General features: G+C 45.3%; 1 long non-coding RNA gene and 1 other non-coding gene across 2 annotated transcripts in view; one reads left to right on the forward strand and one right to left on the reverse strand.

Annotated features, from left to right (window-relative positions):
- LOC132829170 (uncharacterized) overlaps positions 1-20997 on the forward strand; it is a 468019-nt gene that overhangs the window by 339567 nt on the left and 107455 nt on the right. The gene's annotated exons all lie outside the window — the stretch shown is intronic.
- trnav-aac (transfer RNA valine (anticodon AAC)) lies at positions 13442-13514 on the reverse strand. Its single transcript has one exon. It is a non-coding gene; the product is annotated as a tRNA-Val (tRNA).

The raw sequence follows: 20997 nt of genomic DNA on the forward strand, positions 1-20997 counted from the left end.
CAGAATCATGGGTGAAACATTTATCATTAACAATCGGTCTGTCGAGTTAGAGACATAGCGATGTCTCGCATGCAAGTAGATTGTTCAGTCCAGCTTAACCATACTGGCCAGGTATGTAAATTATCAATAGTTCTGGGAGTTTGAAAATAAGTTTCTTAGGAGAAAGTGAGGACTGCAGATGCTGGAGATCAGAGCTGAAAATGTGTTGCTGGAAAAGCGCAGCAGGTCAAGCAGCATCCAAGGAGCAGGAGATTCGACGTTTCGGGCATGAGCCCTTCTTCAGGAATGAGGAGAGTGTGCCAAGCAAGCTAAGATAAAAGGTAGGGAGGAGGGACTTGGGGGGTGGGGGGGGGAATTGGAAATGCGATAGGTGGAAGGTGGTTAAGGTGAGGGTGATAGGTTGTAGTGGGGTTGGGGGCAGAGAGGTCAGGAAGAAGGTTGCAGGTTAGGAAGGTGGTGCTGAGTTCAAGGGTTGGGAATGAGACAAGGTGGGTGGAGGGGAAATGAGGAAATTGGAGAAATCTGAGTTTATCCCTTGTGGTTGGAGGGTACCTAGGTGGAAGATGAGGCACTCTTCCTTCGGCCATCGTGTTGCTATGGTCTGTCAATGGAGGAGTCCAAGGACCTGCATGTCCTTGGTGGAGTGGGAGGGGGAGTTGAAGGGTTGAACCACGGGCTGGTTGGGTTGTTTGGTCCGGGTGTCCCAGAGGTGTTCTGTGAAATGTTTTGCAAGTAGGCGGCCTGTCTCCCCAACATAGAGGAGGCCACATCGGGTGCAGCAGATGCAGAAAATGATGTGGAGGTGTGGGTGAATTTGTGGCAGATATGGAAGGATCTCTTGGGGCCTTGGAGGGAAGTAAGAGGGGAGATGTGGGCGCACGTTTTGCTTTTCTTGTGGTTGCAGGGGAAGGTATTGGGAGTGGATGTTGGGTTGGTGGGAGATGTGGACCTGACGAGGGAGTCACGGAGGGAGTGGTCTTTTCGGCACGTTGATAGGGGAGGGGAGGGAAATGTATCCCTGGTGATGGGGTCCGTTTGGAGGTGGCGGAAATGACGACGGATGATATGATGTATATGGAAGTTGGTGGGATAGTAGGTGAGGAACAGTGGGGTTCTGTCCTGGTGGCGATTGGAGGGGCGGGGCTCAAGGGCGGAGGAGAGGGAAGTGGAGGAGATGCGGTGGAGAGCATCGTCGATCACGTCTGGGGGGAAATTGCGGTCTTTGAAGAAGGAGGCCATCTGGGTTGTTCGGTACTGGAACTGGTCCTCCTGGGAGCAGATGCGGTGGAGACGAAGGAATTGGGAATATGAGATGGCGTCTCTTACTCCAGTTGTGTAAATCGATTGGAAATATGTACGTTATCAGATTCACATTTCAATTACTTCTTAAAATCTCACGTTGATTTATGAGAGAGGTTTAATGTTCCACTATGAAGTGAGAATGATCAATCATGCAAAACAGTTTGCTTTCTGAGCAATCATCCGCGAGAATGCTTTGACCCTGCTCCTCACTCACTCTGGTTGGAGGACTGGCCGCTGCTCGGTCCTCCAGTTCCGCCCCTTCCTTCCAGTTGCAGAATATCTCATTCAAACTGCTAAATCACCTTCAATTCCATGCCTCTGAATTTTCTCCAACAGGCTTTACTGAAGTCCATGTATACCACATCAACTGCCCTACCCTCATCTACATGTTTGGTCACCTTCTCAAAAAACTCAATGCGAGGCACAACCTGCCCTTGATGAAACCATGTTGATTATCTGAAATTAAATTGTTGTTTGCAGGATGATTATAAATCTTATCTCGTATAATCCTTTTCCAATGCCTTTCCTACAACAGAAATCAGGCTCTCCGGTGTATAATTACCTGGGTCATCTCTATTTGAAAAAAGGCACAATATTTGCAATTCTCCAGTCCTCTGGTATCAAACCTATAGACAAAGACGACTCAAATATCAAAGCCAAAGGCTCTGCTTTCTCCTCCCTAGATTCCCAGAGAATCCTCGGATAAATCCCATCCAGCCCAGGGGGCTTGTCTATTTTCACTCCTGCCAGCATTGATAACACCTGTTCGTAGCTAACCTCGATAATTTCTAGTCTAATATCTCATACCTTATTCTCCTCCTCTACAATATTCTCATTTTCCTGAGTGAAAACCTATGAGGAATGTTCGTTAGCATCTGTCCGATCTCCACAGGGTCAACACTCATCTTCCCACTTCTGTGTTTGATTGAACCTATTCCTACCCTAATCATCCTTTTATTCCTCACATACCTATAGACAACTTTAGGGTTCTCCTTTATTCTGTTTGCTAAAGACTGCTCATGTCCTCTCTTTGCTCTTCTTCTTCTTCTTAATTCTTTCTTTAAATCTTTTCTAGCTGATCTGTAACTCTCCATCTCCTCATCTGAATCATCTTGCCTTATCAACACATAAGCCTCCTTCTTCTTTTTCACAAGAGATGCAATTTCTGTTGTAAACCATGGTTCCCTTATCTTATCACTTTCTCCCTGCCTGACAGGGACATACCTATCATGAACATGCAATATCTGTTCCTTAAACCAGCTCCACATTTCCATTGTCTGCATCCCCTGCATTTTGCTACCCCATTCTATGCATCCTAATTCCTGCCTAATCGCATTATAATTGTCTTTGCCCCATTGATAACTCTTGCCCTGTGGCATGTACCTGTGCCTTTCTATCGCTAAACTAAACGTATCTGAATTATGGTCACTCTCTCCAATGTGCTCACCTAAAACTATATCAAAAACCTGGTCTGGTTCATTATGAAGCACCAGATCCAATGTGGCCTCCCCTCTTGTCAGCCCTTCGACATACTCTGTCAGGAAACCCTCCTATACACACTGGACAAAAACTGATCCATCCAACGTCCTAGAGTTATAGCATTCCCAGTCAATGTTGGGGAAGATAAAGTCCCCCATAATAACTACCCTGTTACTTTTGCTCTTACCCAGAATAATTTTGCTAATCCTCTCTCCCACTTCCCTGGAACTCTGAGGAGGCCTATAAAAAACTCAAAGCAGTGTGACCTCTCCTCTCCTGTTTCTAACGTCAGCCCACACTACCTCAGTAGAAGAGTTCTCATCAAAAGTTCTCTCAGCCACTGTTACACTGTCCTTGACTAACATGACTTGCATGGAGCCATTGCGGTTTTTCGAACTCCATGAGGCAGCCATACTCTCTATGACAGACAGACTCAGTCTGGAACCTCCTGTGTCCTTAAGAGCTTATACACTGCCTGCGCTCCTCCATTTTCTATTTGCACATTCCCTTTCCAACACACCCCACTTGCATCACTCCACAATTGGAGCTGTCAAGGGCAGGAGTCTGTAGAATAGCCTCCCTAACCTTCTCTATCCTTCTTTAAGATGTATTTTAAAATCATTCTCTTTAATCAATGTTTTGATCATCCATGGAGCACCATTGGAGATTTGCCATTGTAAAAGGTTCCATACAATGCAAGTAGTTGTTATTGCCGTACATTAGGAGAAACAGGAATGATGCATTCAAAATTCTAACAAGAAAGTCACTGATAAGTGTAGTGTGTAGGCCACCAAATAATAACATCACATCAGGTTGGGCAATAAACAAAGAAATAACTAAGGCCTGTAAAAATGGTACGGCTATTATCATGGGTGATTTAAATCTACATATAGATCGGTCAAACCAGCTCAGTCAGGGTAGCCTTGAGGAGTTCATTATATGTATCCATAATAGTTTTTTTTTGACCAGTATGAAATGGAACTGACAAGGGAGCAAGCTATCCAAGATCTGGCCCCTGAGCAATGAGGCAGGAATAATTAATGACCTCAGAGTTAGGGATCCTCTTTGAAGAAGTGATCACTGTTTGTTTGAATTTAGAATACATATGGAGAGTGTGAAGATAAAATCTAATACCTGGGTTTAACCTCCTGTGCTTGAACACAGGGAACTACAATAGAATGAGGGAGAACCTGAATAATGTAGACTGGAAACAAAGATTTTATGGTGGGACAGTTGATGAGCATTGGGAGATATTCAAAGACATTTTACAAAGTGTTCAGCAAAGGTATATTCCAGTGAAAATGAAGGACTGTCAGAAAAGGGATACTCTGCGATGGGTATCTCAGGAAAGCAATCAAATTGAAAGAGAAGGCATACAAAGTGGACAAAAACAGCATGAACTCAGAACTGGGAAAACTTTAAAGGTCAACAGAAAGCCACGGAAGACCTACAAAGAAAAGTTAGATCGAACATGAGAAAAATAAACGAACACAGACTATAAAGACAGATAGCAAAAGTTTATATTGAACGAGAAAAGAGTGGCTGAAGTAAACATTCGTCCTTTGGAAAATGAGAAGCAGCATTTAGTTATGGGAAAAGACAGTGGAGGGTACTAATATCTTGCCAGTAATGAACAAAGAGACAAAGGTATGTGATGATTTGGAAACTATCATTATTAGAAAACAGCTAGCGTTGGACTGTTGGAGGTAATTGAGCTGATGACAGAAAAGTCTCATGAATGCATCCGAGAGTACTAACAGAGATGCCAGGAGAAGTAGCAAATGCACTAGCAGTAATTTTCCAAAATTCACTGGACTCTGTGGCAGTCCCAGCAGATTGCAAGCAGCAAAAGTAGCGTCACTGTTTTAAAAAGGAGGTGGACAAAAGGTGGGGAATTTAACACAAATTAGCTTATTCTCTGTAGTGAGAAAGATGCTTGGCACTATTATCAAGGAAGAAATAGCAGGGACTCGATAGAAATTGTCCCATTGGACAGACACAGCATGGGTTCATGAAGTGCAGGTCATGCTTGACAAATCTTTTGGAATTCTATGAAGACATTTTGAGCAAGGTGGACAATGGTGACCCAGTGGATACGGTGTACCTGAACTTCCAAAAGGCCTTCAACAAGGTGCTGTGCAAGAGGCTGTTGCATAATATAAGGGTGCATGGTGTTAGGGGTAGAGTATTAGCATGGGTAGATGTTTGGTTGACTGACAGGAAGCAAAGTGTGGGGATAAATGCATATTATCCTAGCTGGCAATCAGTGACTAGTTGTGTGCCTCAGGGATCAGTGTTGAGACTGCGATTATTTAGAATTGATACAAATGATTTGGATTTGGGGACCACATGTAGGGTGTCAAAGTTTGCATTTGACATTATGATGAGTAGCAGGACAAAGTGTGCGGAGGACTGTGAAACTTTGCAGAGGAAACATAGATACATTGAGTGAGTGGGCAATGGTCGGTCATATGGAATATGATGTTCATAAATGTAATGTCATACTGGTTGGTTGGAGTAACATTAAAAACAGATTATTACTTGAATTTTAAAAAGTTACATTATTTGCTAAGCAGAGGTACCCGAGTACCCTTCTGCATGAAGGTTGGTCACCAGGAATAACAATCAATTCAGAAGGCAAATGCAATTTTGTCCTTCTTTGCTGAGGGGATTGTGCTTAAAAGCAGAGGTTATGTTCCAGCTGTATTGGGTGTTCGTGAGGCCACACCTGGAGTACTCCATGTAGTTTTTATCTCCTTTGAGAAAGGATGTACTTGGCACGAGCGGGGGTGAATTAGGTTGATTCCAGAGTTGAGGGGGTTGGCTTAACAGAGACTGGGTAGATTGGGATTATATTCATTGGAATTCAGAAGAATGGAAGCATATAAAATAATGAATGAAATGGATAAAATAGAAGTAGAGAGGATGCTTCCACTGGCAGGTGAATCTAGGACAAGAGGGCATCAGCTCAAGAATACAGGCAGCACATTTAAGTCTGAATTGAGAAGGAACTTCTTAACCTCAATGGAAGTAGTTGATGCTAGTTCAGTAGATGTTTTTAAAGCTAAGGTAGCTTTTTTAAAAAAAGAAATAATTAATTAAGGAATACATTGAGAATGATGGTTGTATCTCTGAGAGGGCCAGACCATCCACACATTGGAAAGGATGGCAGGGTTCCTGAGAGGGGCAGATTACCCACACATTGGGAAGGATAGCAGAGTCCCTGAGAGGGGGAAGATCATCTTCACATTGGGAAGATTGGCAGGGTCGCTGACACGGGGCAGGTCACCCACACATTGGGAAGAATAGCAGTGTCCCTGAGAGGGGACAGATCACTCTCACATTGGGAAGGATGGCAGTGTCCCTGAGAGCGGGCAAATCACGCGCAACATTGGGAAGGATGGTCAGGTCCCTGGGACGAACAGATCAACCTCACATTGGGAAGATTGGTAGGGTCCCTGAGTGAGGGAATGGATCACCCATACATTGGGAAGAATGGAAGGAACACTGAGAGGGGACAGATCACACATACATTGTGACGGATGGCAGGGTCACTGAGAGGGGCCAGGTCAACCACACATTGGGAAGGATGGCAGGGGCCCTGAGAGGGGGCAGATCACCCACACATTCGGACAGTTGGCAGGGTCCCTGGCAGGGACAGATCAACAACCCATTGGGTAGATTAGGATGGTCCCTGAGAGGGGCCAGATCACCCATACATTGTGAAGGATGGCAGGGACCCTGAGAGGGACAGATAACCCACACATTGGGGAGGATGGCAGGGTCCCCGAGAGGGGGCAGATCACCCACAGATTGGGACAGTTGTCAGGGTCCATGAGAGGGACAGATCAGCCTCATATTGGGAATGTTGGCAGGGTCCCTGAGAGGGGCCAGATCACCCACAGATTGGGACAGTTGGCAGGGTCCATGAGAGGGACAGATCAGCCTCATATTGGGAATGTTGGCAGGGTCCCTGAGAGGGGACAGATCACCCACACATTGGGAAGGATGGCAGGGTCCCCGAGAGGGGGCAGATCACCCACAGATTGGGACAGTTGGCAGGGTCCATGAGAGGGACAGATCAGCCTCATATTGGGAATGTTGACAGGGTCCCTGAGAGGGGACAGATCACCCACACATTGGGAAGGATGGCAGGGACCCTGAGAGGTACAGATCACCCACACATTGGGGTGGATGGCAGGGTCGCTGAGAGGGGGCAGGTCACCCACACATTGGGAAGGATGGCAGTGTCCCTGAGAGAGACAGCTCACCCACACACTGGGGAGGATGGCAGAGTCCCTGAGAGGGACAGTTCACCCACACATTGCGAAGAATGGGAGTATCTCTGAGAGGGGCAGATCAGCCAAACATTGAGAAGGATGGCAGTGTCCCTGAGAAGCACAGATCACCCACAAATTGTAGAGGATGGCACGGTCCCTGAGAGGGGGCATATAACCAACACATTGGGAAGGATGGTAGAGTCCCTGAGAGGGACAGATTACTCACATTTTGGGAAGATTGGCAGTGTCCCTGAGAGGGACAGATCACCCACATTTTGGGAAGATTGGCAGGATCCCTCAGAGGGGACAGATCACTTACACATTGTGAAGAATGACAGGGCCACTGAGAGGGGCCAGATCAACCACACATTAGGAAGGATGGCAGGGAGCCTGAGAGGGACAGATCGCCCACACATTGGGAACGTGGGCAGGGTCCCTGAGCGGGACAGATCATCCACACATTGGGAAGGATGGCAGTGTCCCTGAGAGGGGACGGGTCCCCAACACAATGGGAAGGATGGCTGGGTCCCTGACTGGGACAGATCACCCAAACATTGAGTAGGATGGCATGATCCCTGAGAGGGGATAGATCACCCCCGCATTGGTGAATTGTGGAGTTGAAAGGAGATTTGACAAAAGTTATGGGCTTACGATTGGTATAGATAATGTAGATGAAAATGAAATGTTCATATCAACTGGAGGAAATTGCCAATGAGATACAAAAGTAAAGATTTTGGACAGATTGACAGGGAGGATTTGATTAAATGGTTACACGGAAGGGGTTCTATACCCATTGTATATTCACGATAGATAGTTGAGCTGAGTGTCGTGAAGTGCTATATTTAATCTCCAGTTTCTGTCAAACCATGGGATTGAGTTATTCCAGTACCAGAACCACAACAGACGTACCTCAAGTATTCACACCGATGGGCCTGGGTAATTTTCAGTTTGTGATTGTTCCTTTTCATCTGTGTGTTTGCAGACCCTTCGAGCTCTCTGACAAGCTCGCTGATGAAAGCAGAAAATTGGTTATAGACTGAAAACAGTGAGTGCTCAAGCTGTTCACCGCCGTTCAGATCTCCGCTAACCTTCCTGCATTAGGGAAATCGGCACGCCTGGTTGGTGACAGGCTGTGTGGCTCAAATGGTCAGCAGAGGGCTGCAAGATAAAGGTTGGTCGTTTGAGACCATCCAGGTATGGAGCTTTGGTTGTTCCACATAAGACGATGTGAATACCACCCTACCTCTATTTAAACCGGAAAATCCATGGCAAGATTGAATTGCAACCCAAGCCATTGATGTTTCTGTATTCCCTGACACCACACGGAGTAAGACAGGGACAAACATTGCTCTCACCAGACCCCCGCTGTCAACAGAAAGTGGCCACTGCAGCTCCCTGCACAGCGCTGGGACACAGAAACTCCCCCCACCCCAACCATGAATGGCGCTTCCCGTGTGAAAATCTTTACATTTAATACGGTTCGTCTGCAATCCAACCCTTGTCCCCAAGATGAGAAGCTGCAGGATTTTGTGATGAGAACAGTGTTATGAAGCTGAAGACGTGCCCTCCACCTTTAAATGAGAGTGAATGCTGTTCGGAACTGAGCGCTGACAAATACCTGTGATGACAAGCTAGCAGTCTCAGCGTGTACTGGAAAACTGGAAAGGTGTAACGTTTAACTGTGAAACAAACCTGAGTTGGTTGCTCATTAGAAAACAATTCCAATTTTACCAATCAATGTAAATCATGCCTAAGAATGCTAAAATCCAATCGCGCTTCGATTTAGAGTTTAGAAACACTGCAGAACCGAGGACTTCCATAACGTTACTCCCACTGACCATTACCCATGAAACATGCCCAGGTCCTCAGCTGAGGATTGTTGCTGGGAACATTTGCTCCTTGGCTTTGACCCGGGCCGCCTGCCCAAGAAAAGCAAATGTGGTCCTGTTTTTAGTGGGAGGATCAGAGCACGGTAACCCCACTCTGAAACAGAATGGCCATCAGTGCTGTACACATCTGTGCATTTTCAGAACCAGGTTGGAGAAAACCGTAACAATGTTTTACACAGTAATGAAATGGGATTGTATTCCTTTTCACCACTCCAGCATGTATGAGCGAGCAAATTCAAAGCCAGGTTTGTTGATGTGAACAGCAAGTTAGAAAGCTCTGCTCACGTCAGTTTGAAAAGCTGCCATCGGGAATAAGGGCTGTTATTGCCGGATTTTGAAGCTGGGATTTTGAAGTGGGGAGTTTTCGTGTAGGAGGTGACTCCAATCCACACTACAGGAAGCATCCCCGCGAGCAGCTGGTGTTCAGAGTCGGCCAGCAGTAAAATTTACAACAGTCCAACGCTTTACCTTTCCAATTCCAGGAGCCGGTTGTTCTCCAGTGTAATTGGCATAATTGAAAATTAAGAAAATCATGTGAAGTTGCTCTCAAAATATAGATAAGGATGTTGTCAGGGGTGCACAGTTTGGAATGTAGGGCAAGTCTGAACGTGGGCATGACCTTAACGAAGGTTTGTAAACTGAATACTGAAGTTTTTGTTTTCGGCATTGGGGGGTGAGTTGAAAACTAGAGAGCATAGGTGTAAGGTGAGACGGGTAAAATATAAAAGGGATTGAGGCACCTTTCCCACGCAGAAGGTTGTTCGGTATCGAATCAGCTACCAGAGGAAGTGGAGGAGGCTCGTACACTCAGAAGATTTCAAAGGCAGCCGGATGAGTTTCTGGATAGGAAGGGTTCAGTGGGATAGGGGCCAGATGCTGGGAAATGGGAGTTTGTTTAAAATGCACTTCCAGAGATTTCGAAGCAAAAATGCTGTTCTAGGGGCAGTCCGAGGGCAATCAGCCATAAACGGTTTTCAGATCCTTCAGCAGAACAATTCCAATCTGCGCTCCCAACATATATTGGAAACTTAGTGCACCGCTACCTCCCGAGAAACTCTGAAATGAGGGAAAACAAAGAACCAAACATGAACGAGCCATGAAAAGTGAAGATTCCCAAACACAGTCTCGATTCCATTAGTTTGCTCATCCGATCAACAATGCGGCAGTGCTTGCAGCTCACGTTTCCAGGACAGAAGTGAAGGAAATTAGAGAAGTGTAAGACCATATGACATTGCAATTAACTGGAATTATTTTTTCCGTTCACTAGAACACCAAATAATGATAAGTAAACTCGCTGCAGGATTTTGTTTCACACCAGCGATGAAATCCCAATCTCCGTTCGGTTTCAGTGGAAATAGTGAACAACACAACTTGGCCGGAACATGATGCAGCAGTGGAACCGCTTGAGGTCCGGGCCTTTTGTGTGGGAGGCGAATGTGATCACTACAGCATGGACACTGGCACATTGGAGAGGGTGCATGCTCTCAAATCAGAGATACATTTACAATAAGCAAAGTAAGCTGGTCGTGTTGGAATTTAAACACTGAACATTTACACGCTGCAGTAAAACCAGCACAGCACACAAATGGTGGGATTCGAACACAACCCTCATTAGAAATTTAAATGCAACACAGCACCTCCGACCACTCGGCCACAAGACAAGCCACCAGAATCGGACATTTTCTTTCACTTTCAATGGTGCGCCTGCAAAACAACAGAATCAAAGTCCCGGGGAAAGAGTTCCAGATCCCTGTCCTGCTCGCACTGCTGCTGGGATCTGCCCAGCTACAATATCAATTTTGCAGCAGATAATGATAACCCATCAATTCAGACAAAAACCAATGGGAAGCTGATCTACCTTCTGAGACTCGTTTGAGCCACAAATCTAAGGTCTGTGTGAGAGAATGGTAATTCGATTCTGATTCAACAAAGACACCAAGAGCTGTGTGACATGACTGGGATTACGATTCTTGCGTTGGGAAATGATTGCACCCGTTGCTCAAAAAGGATCAGCTTTCACGTTTACACGGAACATGAAACACACCGGACTAAAGGGAAAATGCACAAAGCCGAACAGATCGTTTTCCACATCAGACCGTGCAGCATACTTACGGTTTCGACGTCTGTTTTGAAGATTAAACGTCCCAAAGGAAGTTCTCGACCTGAAAAGTGGAGGTAGCATTACTATCCGAGAAGGACAGATCACATTGTGAGGATGCACACACCTCGGTGCCGGTACGAGTTGGCGGTTTCCTTGTCTTTGACATTAACCATGCGGCTTGCTGCAGAGATGTCTACACCTGGGCGTGAGGCACACGGCAGCCAGCTGAGGTGGAAAGCAATGTGGGAATCGATGGGAAGCGACTCAGAAAGTTTATTAAATTCTCTCGTCCTTATTAGAGATGCAGTTTCTGTTCACGTCAATCTAAAAGGCAGTTTCAGCGTGTATTAACAGATGTCAAAAGGTGATTACGACCCCCGACAACCCAGATCACGTCAAAGAGGTGCTAACTGTATCTGAGTGCTCTTTGTTCTCGATGCTCAATGTGAGACAGTCCGAGGGCATGAGTTATGAAGTAATCTCACAACTAATAGCAAGGTATTTCCAAACATACTGCAGCCTTTGAGCACGATCGCGACAGCGCCGACATTTTGAGAAATTCGGCACTTTTCCACACCACAGTTAATTCCCCAGCAAGCAAACACATTGTCCGTTTCCTTTGAACATCAACATAGCGGGGAGCAAACCAACATTTCAACAAGCTGTTGGAGGCGATCAGCAGAATTGGCAGCAGCAGGACTCGAAACCACACCACTGCCGAAACGCGAGCGTGAACGTAGAGCTATAGACCACTCGACCACACATGCCTGCCGTCAACAACTATCTCCTGCAGAACAACAGACGCACAGTCACATGCAAAGTGTTCCATGGTCCCTCTCTGACTCGCACAGCTGCTGGCATGTGTCCGTCTACAATGTCAATTTCGCAGTAGATAGTGATAGCCCATCAATCCAGACAAAAATCAATAATAAGCTGAGTCTATCTTCTCAGACTCTTTTCAGCTACAAATGTATCTGTGACTGCGTGAGAATATATGTTCGTTTATGATTTGGTCAAATAACCATGAGCTGCTTGACTTTACTTCAATTTTCGATTCTTGCTTCGCTAAATGATTTCACCCGTTGCGCGAAACAGGACAACTTTCACGTTTACACGGAACACGAAACACACCGGACTACAGGGAAAATGCACAAAGCTGAGCAGGCCGTGTTCCACATCATACCGTGCACTATAGTTTCAGTCACTGTGTCTGTTTTGCAGGATAAGAGTCCCAAAGAATGTTCTCCACCCTAAAACCGGAGGTAGCATTACAATCCGAGAATAACAGATCACATTGTGAGGATGCTCTGCCCTCGGGGCCAGTTCGAGATGCACTTTCCTTGCCTTTTACCTTAACCGTGCAAGTTGCTGCAGAGATGTTCACACCTGGACATGAGCCACATCGATACTAACTGAGTAGGAAACCTGTGTGGGAATCGACGAGAAGCGACTCAATAAATTTTGCTGAATTCCATGTTGCTTATTAGAAATGCAGTTTCTGTTCACGTCAATTAAAAAGGCAGTTTCTGAACATAGTAACAGAAGTTACTACTCACCCCACCCCCACTCCGGGAGAGGTGCTAACTGCACTGAGTGCTTTTTGTTCTCGATGTGAAGAGCTCTCACGCATGAGTCACCTTCATGACTCTTGTTGCTGAGTGACTCACAAAGAAGGAGTTTCACCAGAGCTGCAATGGCCTCACTTTTCCACTCGCCCTCCCGTTTACATTTTTCTGCTCGTCAGTGATTTAAAGAAAACCAAAAGGATGCGATGTCATTTTGTAGCCTCTCTGTCGATTCCTCTGTTTCAGTTCCAACATGGCTTAGATCTCGGGACGCACCTTCATACGAGCGACGCTATGAAAGCACAAGTCCAGAGGTTCCTCTGAGAGTATAATTTCTTTCATTGCTGTTGCTGATTGAATGAGCCACTAACGTCCGAACTGATGTAAACCATGATTCAGGACCTCTGGTGCCAATTCTCGCACGTTGAATAACGACAGACAGCTTCCAAATGAGGCCTTTCAGAGACGACATTGGCGTACATTTGACAGACAGACGAGTTCAGGAATTCGTGATGCGCTGTGACACCAGAGCATCAGCTTCTTCCCTGTCGTTGAACTGGTCCACCTGCGCAAGGAATGCAGATGCGGGACTGTTTTTCGTGGAAGGGATCAGAACGCGGTAATTACACTCTCAAACAGAATGGCATATGATCAGACCCAGGTTGCAGAAAACCTTTACAATGCTTTGCACACTAATTAAATTGAATTGCATCACTTTTCACACAGATTTATTCGTGCAATTTCGAAGGCAGGTTTGCAGATGGGAAAGCAAGCAAGAATGCTCCGTTCTTGTCCGTGTTAAAAGCTGCAATTGAAGGACAAAGCAGTTTCTACCCAGTTTCGAACTGGGGACATTTCACGTGTTAGGCGAACGTGATGACCACTACACTACAGAAACAAGCCTCAGCCAGTCGCGCTGCAGCTTTGTGGCATCCAGCACTGAAAGTTGAAGACATTCTACGTTTCACCTTTCTTTTTCCAATAGTTCGTTGTTATCCAGGGTAATTGACATCTTGAAAACACTGCAGAAACGAACGATTTCCTTACTTTTGCTCCGACTCACCATACTTCGTGAAATTTTCCCAGATCCTCAGTTGAGGATTTTTGCTGCTGGAAGTTGAATTGAATTGCATTACATTTCACGAAGTGAGCAGATTTGTTCGAGCAATTTCGAAGGCACGTTTGCAGATGGGAAAGCAAGCAAGAAAGTCCATGTAAAAGCCTGCCGTTGAAGAACAAAGCAGTTTCTGCCCAGTTTCGAACTGGGGACCTTTGGCGTTATGAGGTGAAAGTGACGACCATTACACTGCAGAAACAAGCCTCAGCCGACCGCCCTGCGGCTCTGTGGCATCCAGCACTGAAAATTGAAGCCATTCTACGTTTCACCTTTCTGTTTCCAATAGCTCGTTGTTGTCCAGGGTAATTGACATCTTGAAAAACTTTAAAAGAAAGATACGTGAAATTGTTGACAAAATATAGACAAGGATGTCGTCAATGTTTGGACTGCGGAGTGAGGTGGAATAGGCTGGGACAACTTTCCCGGCAGTGTAACGGCTGTGACATGATTTCATGGAAGAGTTGTGAACTGAGTATTTACGTGTTTTACCCAAGCTGGGGTGAGATGAAAACTCGAGAGCATAGGTATAAGGTGAGTGGTCTGAAATTGACAAAGGACCTAAGACACATTTCCCACACACAAGGTTGTGCGTGTATGGAATGAGCTACCAGAGGAAGTGGAGGAGGCGATTGCACTCAGAAAATTGCAATGGTAATCGGATGAGTTCTGGATAGGATGGGTTTAGAGGGATTGAGGCCAAATGCTGGGGAATGGGACTTGTTTAATTTTGGCTATGTGGTGAGTATGGATGAGATACACCGAAGTATCTGTTTCCACGCGGTGTACCCCAATAACGTTGTGTTGCTTACACTGGTTTTAAAGGATTACGTTTTAGCGGAGCTTGCCGTCGCTGTCTGTGGCACAATCATTTAGACTGTTCGACTGCGCACGGGAAAGGTAGTATTGTGAAACACTGCAGAAACGAACGACCTCCTTACTTTTGCTCCGACTGACCATACTTCGTGAAATTTTCCCAGATCCTCCATTAACCTCCACTGAGGACTGGCTCAGAGGGAGCCTTCTGATGATTTCAGTGATAGGCTGGTGAATCGAAAGCTTTCTCAGAGATTTTCCTTAACACAGCGGTATTCTGTTACTTTGACAGTAAGAACTGCTTTTGCTCAATCGTCTCCACATCAGTCTCTTGCTCCAGTAAACACTCTAATACAGCGTACATTGCTTCCATTCCAACACAGAAATGCGTCGTATTCTCTCTGGGATAATCTGAATTGACAATGTCATTCTTTGAATGGAGTAATATAGCAGGGAGTTGTAAGTGCAGCGGCAATATATTGGGCTCGTAATCTTTGGTGACTGGAACATGGCAGGTGCTGTTATTTAAATTCGATGAATAAAATCTGAAAAATAAAACCAATCTCAGGAACAGAGACAGTAACTTTAGTTTACTGAACACTCATTCATTCATGTCCCTTCGAAAGGGAAATCTGCCAAACATAACGAGTCCTGTCAATATGTGATCCAGACCCACAACATCTTGGTTCACCCATGAATGCCCTTTGACTCAGTTCAAGGTGAATTAAGAATGAACAACAAATGCTCTTCAGACCAATGATAACAACATTCCGTGGGAGAATAAGGAATAATCAAAATAGATGAACAACGGTGAAAATGGGAATAGTGTCTGTGTGGACTCGAATTCAACTGATTGTCAATCTTAATAGACACAAAGATACCCACAGCACCAAGAAGTCAGGGCCATGGGGTGAGTGCTGGAAGGGATTCAATTACCCGCTGAGGTGCAAACTCACTTGCTCAGTCACAATGTGTACAGGTTATTCACCACTCCCATATGTGAGAAGTAATCACTAAGGAGACCAACGGGGAGAGTCAGCAGCATGTTTACAAATTACAGCAGGAGTTCTATTCTGCTGTTATTGAAGCTGTTAATCCAAACCAGCAATGAACCATGTCTGGATGAGTGTTTCCAGTGGAGTTCCGCTGTTTTCTGATGTAGACCAATGATTTAGACTTAGTTGTAATTGCCATGATGCAGAGGTTTGCTGATGATGTAACAATTGGTCGTGTAGTTGATTATGATGAAGAATATCAGAGACTACAGTGATGTATCAATCAGATGGCAAGATAAAATGCTGAATGGAATTGAATCCAGATCAATGAGTGTTAACGAAATTGGGGAGAAGAAACAATAACAGTGAGTGTCCTGTGTGACGTAGACAGACAAAGAGATCTGGGAGTGGACATTCCTGATCAGAGAAGATCAATGGACAGGGGAATCAATTGGACAGAAGTACGTACTGTTTATGCTGGCAATCAGTCAATATTAGAGCGGTGCTGAAGAACCACAGCAAGTCAGGCAGCATTCGAGTTGCAGGAAACAATTGACGTTTTGGGCAAAAGGCCTTCATCAGGATTAAGGCTAGGAGCCTCGAGGTTGGAGAGATAAATGGAAGGGGTGGGGCTTGGAAGAATTTAGCTGAGAGTGCAATAGGTGGATGGAGGTGGGGATAAGAATGTTAGATCGGAAAAGATTGTGGAGTAGATAAGGGGGGAGGAAGATAGACAGGTGGGTCAGGTCAGTAGGATGGTGCCAAGCTGGAAGGTTGGAACTAGGGCAAGGTTGGGGAGGGGAGGGGAAGTGGGAAACTGGTGAAATCCACATTGATGCCATGGGGATGAAGTGTCATGAGGTAGAAGATGAGACGTTTTTCCTCCATGCGTCAGGTGATGACAGAGTGGCGGTGGAGGAGGCCCAGGACCTGCATGTCCTCTGGAGAGTGGCGGGGGGAGGTGAAGTGTTCAGTCACGGGGCGTTGGGGATGATTGTTACCAATGTCATGAAGATGTTCTCTGAAGCGCTCCACGATAAAGTGTCCAGTGGCCCCACCGGGAACAACGGATGCAATAAATGACATGTGTGGAAGCGCTGGTGAAACTTTGATGAATGTGGAAGGTTTCTTTGGGGCATTGAGCGGAGGTGGGGGGTACGTAGGCGTAGGTTTTGCAATTACTGCGTTGGCAGAGGAAGGTGCTGGGAGGGCTGGTCATTGGAGGGCATGGATCGACTAGGTAGTCGTGGAGAGAATGGTTTCTGCGGAAAGTGGATAGAGGTGGGGAGGGAAAAATATCCCTGGAGGTCAGTGCTACTGATATTTTTTACAAACGCACTGACTATCTAGATTACACCTCCTCCCACCCCACCTCCTGCACGAATGCTATCTTGTGTTTCCAACTCCTCTGCCTGTGCCACATCTGCTCCCAGAGGACCGGTTCCACCACAGAACACAACAGATGGCCTCTTTCTTTTAGACCGGAACTTCCCTTGCCAAGTGGTTGAAGATGTCCTCTTACGCATCTCATCCATGTCCCGCACCTCTAACCATGAACCCCACACCTCCAAACACAACAACGGCAGAACATGGGGAGAGGAAGGTCCTCATCACATCATCCGCCGACATTTTTGCCACCTCTAAATTGACCCCACCACCAGGGATATATTTCCCTCCCCAAACCTATCCGCTTTCATCAAAGACCTTTGCCTCCGTGACTCCCTAATCAAGTCCACACCCTCAAATGGGGGTCAATTCCCTCCCGGCACCTTCCTCTGCCACCGCAGGAAATGCAAAATCTGCGTCCACATTATCCCGTCACCTTTGTCCAAAGCTCCAATGGAGCCCGCCACATTCATCAAAGGTTGACCTGCAGTTTCACACATGTCATTTGTTGTATCTGCTGCTCCAGATGCGGTCTCCTCTAAATAGGGGAGACCAGATGTTTTCTGACAAAGCACTTCAGAGAAGATATCCAGGAAACCTGTAAGAATCAACTCGATTGCCCCATGGTCAAAGATTTCAACTCCCCCTCCCACTCTCCCGAGGACATGCAGATCCTGGCCCACCTCCATCACCACGCCCTTACCATCTGACGCCTGGAGGAAGAGTGCCTCATCTTCTTCCTCGGGACCATTCAACCCCATGGCATCAATGTGGACTTCCTCAGTTTCCTCAAGCCCACTCCCTCATCTTACTACAGTTCTTACCTTCCAGCTCAGCACCACCCTCCTGACCTGTCCCACCTGTGTATCTTCATTCCCACCTATCCGCTCCACCCTCCGAACTGACATATCCCCTTCGCCCCCTCCTCCATCCAACTACTGCACCCTCAGCTACCTTCTCCCCAGATCCAAACCCCTCCCATTTATCTCTCCATCCCATATGCCCCCAGTCTCATTCCTGATGAAGGCCTTTTGCGTGAAACATTGATTTTACCTCAGCTGATGCCGGACCTGCTGTGTTTCTCCAGCACCACTTTCATCTTGAGGGGAATCAGTTTATTGAGAGGATTTTTGGATATTATCTATTGTTGGCCAGAGGCTGTGAATGATAGTAGCACTTTAGCAATCACCAGTTTAGGGAATAGCTGAAGGACTGAGCCCAAGTCTGGTCACTGCATAAATCAACATTTACTCAGTTTAAGATGAAAGATGGGGGGGGCTGAAGTATGAAACTTTGCCCAACAGGACTGCATCACCACTCAATGAGTTTATCACTGATTCATTTCCAAGTCAGGGTGCTATGGGCCTTGGAGGGGTACTTGAAAATGGTGGTGTTTCGTTGCATCTTCCAACCTTGTCCTTATAGTCAATACAGCTGTTGAGCTTTGAAGGTTCTGTCAAAAATGCCCGGATGACCTACTCCAGTGCATCGTGTATTTGGTGCACTCTGCTGCAATTGTGCCTCAGCGGTGAAGTGAATAAATATTCAGGTATTAAATAGGGTACAATCAAGTGACTGCATTGTCGTGGATAGTGTCCAGTACCTTAAGTATAATTGCAGTTATACCCATCGAGGCAAATGGACAGAGTACTGTCCCACATCTCATTTGTGCCTTGCAAACGGTGTAGGATTCACGGAGCAATGAGTTGAGTTTATAATCAAAAAATATCTACCAACGGATATGTGTTTGCTGTCAAATTTTTTATATAGCCAGTCTCAATCCGTTTTACCTAAATAATAGCTCCGTGGACGATTACACAGGGGGCTTAGGTGACAGTAAAGCCATTGAAAGTCAATACCTTATGATCAGATTCTCATTTGTCAGATTTATCCTTACTGTAATTTCGTCTTTGTGTGGACCAATCTGATTCCAGTCGCTGTCTGATTTCAAGTTCCACTGCCCTTCTGTGCTTGAAATTTCAACCGTTGCCTCACAGAAATTTCTCCACCTGCCTTAATAATATGTAAGGACGCTGCAGGGGACAGCAGAGATTTACGAACATGTTGTCAACACTGGAGAATATGGAGCTTCGTGGAATGATTGGTTAGGCTGGGATTATTCTCCTTGAAACAGAGGAGGCGGAGGGGAGCTCTATAATTACATAATAAAATTTATAAACGTTCAATATTCATGGGATCTGGACAGGGTAGATATGGGCAGATGGTTTAGCCTCTGGTATGAGGAGCACCATAGGACATGAACTCAGAATTAGTTATTGCCAATTTGATTCAGAAATTAGGAGTAATTTCTTTGCTCAGGGGCCAGTGAATCGGTGAAACTCATTACCGAAACTGCTGTTGAGGCTGAGTTGTTGTGTATTTTCAAACTGTGCCAGACAGATATTTAACCAGAAAGACGCTGAAGCTTTGTCGAGGTAATGCAGGAGAATGGAGTTGAGGATTATCAGATCAGCCATGAGTTCGTTAAATGGTGGAGCAGAATCGATGGACTGAATGGCCGATTTCGAATCCTATATCATTTGGTCGAACGCATTATTTTATTGATAAGTTTAGAATTCTGAGGGGATGGGATGGAGTGATAGAAAAGGTTTCTCAAACTGATCAGATGGGTCAGGAACTTGGCTCATAAGCTCGTGAAGAAGAAATGTGCCGTGGCCTGTAGACAACAAATGACACTGGGTACACCACAGATGGGTATGTGCAGAAGCTATGATTGCTAAAGAAAATTGGTGGATCTAATGTTGTTGGCAACTTGGTGATCATGCTGGATGATGGTTCACTGTGTGATTCACACAGCAATAGTTTGTGAAAGAATAAAAGGTTTGTTTCATTGGAGAAGTCTTCTGCTGTTTCAATTCCAATTGATTACTTGAAATATTGATGAGACCTTTGTATGGAATGTTACACCAAAATACTCATTCACAATTCCACTGAATAAACTATTGCTCTCGATCTCTCCTTACTTGTTTCTCTTTCATGTGATGTAAATTCAGAGAAAGTCAAGATGGAATGAAAGGAGGAAAGAAATGTTGCACTCCTTTTCATTATCCCAATTTAACTTACAACAGAAACAAATTGCTTTATTTCGACCTTGATGTGGTATTGATTTATCATAAATCTCCGGTGCAATGAAGGGAAAGAGCAAGATTCTCTATCCAATGTGTATTAAAGCTGCGAGGCACAAAGGGAATCCACAGCTGCGTTTGATAGAAGTAACAGCCAAAGTAGGATTGAAGTACACACATGCACAATGGAAGATCAACCTGTCGCCTTAACCTCTGGGCTACTTCAGCCAATTGCAAAGGGGCTCACACGTGACTACATCAAGATTACATATGGTGCACAAAGGGGATAAGAGATTCCCTTAGTGGAATCGAATGGACACCATTATGTTTCTGCTTTCAACGGAATAATAATACCAGCAAAATCCAAAGAATTGACCTCGTCCTTGGAAGGAATACCTGTCCGTGATTCATTCCGAATCGCAACTGTCTCAGAATGAACCAACAAACATGAAATTCCCGTCACATTCACACGCACATTTAGTCTTGACGCATAATTTCTTCAGACAGTTTCTCTCACACATGAAGAATTATATATGGAGAGAGAAGTGAAGGTGATGTTTTAGCCCGATGGTCTTTCTCATGTGGCTGCACCTGAACTGGGTAAAATTCCCGGAAATGCAGTTTTGTTCATTTCATTTTATTAATTGTGCTGCAATCTCACTCTGTTCCTTGCAATGATCGGAAGTGAATTGGATTTATATCATTGGAACGTTTAATGTTGCAGTCAATTTTGCACCGAATTTATTTCAGCTTAAATAAAATACTGATGAGAAAAACAGAAGGTTAAACTACAAAACAAGATGCCAATTTTGATGCTCAGTTACTTTGGCAGATTTCAGTGGGTATCAAATGAACCCAACATCATGGCGATTGTCCTCTCATCTTTAAATCATGGGATTAAAGGAAGAAATCGATCTCCAAGAGACGAGTCACTTCCTATTCATTATTGAATATCTTTCCTTGAAAATATACAAAATCTGCTCA

The sequence above is a fragment of the Hemiscyllium ocellatum genome, chromosome 28 (assembly GCF_020745735.1).
Source record: "Hemiscyllium ocellatum isolate sHemOce1 chromosome 28, sHemOce1.pat.X.cur, whole genome shotgun sequence".
Classification (NCBI taxonomy): domain Eukaryota; kingdom Metazoa; phylum Chordata; class Chondrichthyes; order Orectolobiformes; family Hemiscylliidae; genus Hemiscyllium; species Hemiscyllium ocellatum.